We start from the raw sequence: 4,721 nt of genomic DNA, 5'->3' as shown, positions 1-4,721 counted from the left end.
ATTGGCTTCAGCAATACGTGAACCGTGAACTTCCAGATGTTCAAGCTGGTTTTAGAAAAGGCAGAGGAACCAGAGATCAAATTGCCAATATCCGCTGGATCATTGAAAAAGCAAGAGAGTTCCAGAAAAACATCTATTTCTGCTTTATTGACTATGCCAAAGCCTTTGACTGTGTGGATCACAATAAACTGTGGAAAATTCTGAAAGAGATGGGAATACCAGACCATCTGACCTGCCTCTTGAGAAACCTGTATGCAGGTCAGGAAGCAACAGTTAGAACTGGACATGGAACAACAGACTGGTTCCAAATAGGAAAAGGAGTACGTCAAGGCTGTATATTGTCACCCTGCTTATTTAACTTATATGCAGAGTACATCATGAGAAACGCTGGGCTGGAAGAAACACAAGCTGGCATCAAGATTGCCGGGAGAAATATCAATAACCGCAGATATGCAGATGACACCACCCTTATGGCAGAAAGTGAAGAAGAACTAAAGAGCCTCCTGATGAAAGTGAAAGAGGAGAGTGAAAAAGTTGGCTCAATGCTCAACATTCAGAAAACTAAGATCATGGCATCTGGCCCATCACTTCATGGGAAATAGATGAGGAAACAGTGGAAACAGTGTCAGATTTTATTTTTTTGGGCTCCAGGATCACTGCTGATGGTGACTGCAGCCATGAAATTAAAAGACGCTTACTCCTTGGAAGGAAGGTTATGGCCCACCTAGATAGCATATTTAAAAGCAGAGACATTACTTTGCCAACAAAAGTCCGTCTATTCAGGGCTATGGTTTTTCCAGTGGTCATGTATGGATGTGAGAGTAGGACGGTGAAGAAAGCTGAGCGCCGCAGAATTGATGCTTTTGAACTGTGATGTTGGAGAAGACTCTTGAGAGTCCCTTGGACTGCAAGGAGATCCAATCAATCCATCCTAAAAGAGATCAATCCTGGGTGTTCATTGGAAGGTCTGATGTTGAAGCTGAAACTCCAATACTTTGGGTACCTCATGTGAAGGGTTGACTCATTGGAAAAGACCCTAATGCTGGGTAGGATTGGGGGCGGGAGGAGAAGGGGACGACAGAGGATGAGCTGGGTGGATGGCATCACCGACTCGATGGACATGGGTTTGGGTAGACTCCGGGAGTTGGTGATGAACAGAGAGGCCTGGCGTGCTGCAATTCATGGGGTCGCAAAGAGTCGGACACGACTGAGCGACTGAACTGAACTGATATGTGTTTTAATAAATTGTTACTTTTTACTTTAGTCCCAGAGTCATCTAGAATACATACACCACATTTTCTAAGCATTAATCTCATTAAATTGAATATATTAATACTTTAACTATTTCCTTCTCTTGTCAAAAATTTTAGCTAAATATTCCAAATGTGACATAAAATTTCTATCATAATTTATGGGCAATATAAGTAAGGTGGGAACGGTATGGCATGGGGAACTCTACTCAATGCTCTGTGGTGATCTAAATGAGAAGGAAATACAAGGAAGAGGAGGTATATGTATACATTTGACTGATTCACTTTGCTGTACAGCATAAACTAACACAACACTGTAAAGCAACCACACTCCAAAAAAAATATAAGTAGGATGGAAAAATCATTGCTAGAGTCTAAAGAGTTTACTACCATTGATAATTACCATTTTTATCATTGTTAATTAGCCCTCCAAATGTAAGTTAGGCTGATCATATATGTATTCATATACTTCAAAGGCTAAAAGGAAATAAACTGTAGTGAACTCCAGGGTGCTCTATCCTAAACAATATGAAATTTATGGAAAATTAAATCATTTTCAAAATTCTCCATGATGAAAATCTATGTAGCCAACACAACAAAGGTGTTTCAGATATTCGCTGAGAGTCGTAAGACTACTATCAATATTGTGACTTTAGTAACTCTTCTTTTGGTCACTTCCCATAAAGATGGCCAGAAAGACAGAGTGGACATTTGTTGTTACCCTGCCTGCATAATTTTTGATTAGTGATGCACCCCTTCTCCACACTTAGCTCTCACTGTCACAGGTTAGAGAAGGCTCCTAAGGGGTAGACCCAGGTGTAATCCAATCAAAATGGCAAATTTCATAATCACTGTGATTGGTTCAAAGGCAAGCTCATAATATAAACTGGTCTAATCAAAATAAATGTCAGGAGTATTTGGAACAAATACTCCCACACTTTCTGGGGTAGGCATGAGCCAGAAATCCTGCAGTCCAAGGGCATTTGGCAATCATCTTGCACTGACAAGAAGAGTCACAAGTTTGAAAGTAAAATCAACAGAGATAAAATATATGGTACAGATGAACTTAGTTCCAGGGCAGTAGTAGAGAGGCAAACGTAAAGAATGGACATGTGGACACAGTGGGGTCAGGGGAGGGTAAGATGAATTGGGAGATTAGGTTTCACATAAATACACTACCGTGTATAAAATAGATAGCTAGTGGGAACCTGCTGTATAGCACAGGGAGCTCAGCTCAGTGTTCTGTGATGACTTAAGATAGGTAGAATGCTAGTGAGAGAGTCCAAGAGGAAAGGGATATGTGTATACATATAGCTGATTCACTTCATTGTACAACAGAAACTAACACAACGTTGTATAGAAATTATACCTCTCTCTCTCTTTACTAATTCAGTAGTAAAGAGAGGGAAACCAGAAAGCAACTGCTGACATCATTTGAATCTGCATATTTTCTATGTGTAAGTTTACAGTCTTTTCCTAATTATAAAACAAACATGGCAAAGCATAAAGACAACATAAACAAGGCTGCCCATAACCTTATCATGTAGAGATGAGCATGCTAACATTTCAGAAGGCAGAATTTCAAAAGGCAGAGTCAACTGGCTGATGACAAACTTCTAGTTGGAAAATGAGGGTTTTACCTGGGGAGCAAACCAGAACAGCAACATTGTATAACACACAGCATCAGGCAATCAGCAGTGATTGTCAGGCAAGATGAAACCATTTCTTTGGTGAAAGCCCTGTGGCAAAGATTAAAATTATTTCTTGCAAGCAAGAAATTGCTACGATAGCTCCAAACCAAAAGGCAGGGGTTGACTAACCCAGGTTTGATTAGAAAAATTCATCCATGTAATCTCTGTGTCAAAGAAGAACTGCAGTCATTAACCGAAGCCAAGCAAAAATCATAGCTCTGAAATGGGGTATCTGTTTAAATGTCCCTGTCCTCAGGAAGCTTTCCAGTCAGAAAGAAGAAAAGGGAAATCACAGCCTTGTACTTAGTGTGACTTCAGTACAGGTCTTCATTTGAACAGAAAAGTGCCTTCCTTCTGGGTCTTTGATAGGCACTCCCACCCGAGCCCCAAACTCCCACTCCCAGAGACATTCCTGGGCATTAGAGAAAAAAGGCTAGTGCATTAGTCCTAAAGAGGTATTTTTTACCTCTAAAAGAAACAAAAATTGATGGAGTCAGAGTTATGTCAATGAGAAAGAGATAGCTCTTACTCATTCACCTAAAATGGCCCCAAAGTTATGACTTCACTGCAGACTCAGACCATCAGCCAGCCGGTGCCAAACTCAAATTCTCACACATCCAGTTGCTTTAAATAGAGTCCACATAAATATATTTTTAGCCATTTGGAGCCTACCTACTTTACACACCCCACAAAACTGCACCCAGTGTCTGCTAACCATGAATAAGACAAAGCCTGTAACTATAAAAGACGTCACACCACTGTTGCCCTTCACAGCTCTCAGACTCAGAAACTCCCCGCCTAGCAGCTAAGGAACATCACTAGACACCATGTACCCCTCCAATTTCCCCTTTGGCCCTCCTCCCCTTTAGGTGGTGGACTCTGTGCTGCTATCTTGGGAAGGTTTCCTGCTGGGAGGGGCTTCCCCTGTCTCACCATCCTGCCCAAGCACCCCCCAGTAAAGTTTCTTGTGTGCTATGGCCTCCCCGGGTCCTGTCCTTTCTTTGTTCAACCTCAACCTCTCTGAACTTGCTAGAGTCAGCTGAATTCCAGGCTCTCCTGATGCATTTGTACACTTGCATTGAGAAGAAATATGTTCCCCTAGTCTTATTAATGTAATGGCCTTTATTGCACTTTAATATTAACATATTTCCCCTCCTCACTCCATTCCAAACTGACTGAGAAATAAAGAAGTCAGGGGAAGGTGATAACATTTCTGATAAAACAACGGAAGGCGACAACATTCACGTATGAACTCAACAGTGGGCTTCCTCATGCTACAGCCTGAATTATGAGGCAGATTTACTCAATCTCAGGAGGGGTTGGAGATCCAACCCACTCACTCTTGGGGCACATCAGAGCTCATGCACTTTCCAGGCAGCCCAGGAAGATGCACCCCAGTAGATTCATCCCCAAAGCAATAGGCAGAGAAAGAAACTCAGTTTTTTCCCAAGTGCATCATCCAGAGAGGCCCCTGAGTGATGGGGATGATAGAGGCCAAGAGTTTCCCAAACGGCTCAGCGGTAAAGAATCTGACTGCAATGCAGGAGATGTGGGTTCCATCCCTGAGTCAGGAAGACCCCTGGAGAAGGGAATGGCAACCCACTTCAGTATTCTTGCCTGGAGAATCCTATGGACAGAGAAGTCTGGCAGGCTATAGTCCATGGGTTAGCAAAGAGTAGGACATGACCTAGAACACACGCCACATAGAAGGAAACAGCAGCTTTGGGGACAAAGTGTTCTCCCCTAATAATCATGTTTTCTTTTTGTGATTGCATCTTAC

This window comes from Giraffa tippelskirchi, chromosome 9 (genome assembly GCF_054371585.1).
Source record: "Giraffa tippelskirchi isolate mGirTip1 chromosome 9, T2T-mGirTip1v1.2.pri, whole genome shotgun sequence".
In the NCBI taxonomy this organism is placed as follows: Eukaryota; Metazoa; Chordata; class Mammalia; order Artiodactyla; family Giraffidae; genus Giraffa; species Giraffa tippelskirchi.
This window is presented reverse-complemented; position numbering follows the sequence as displayed.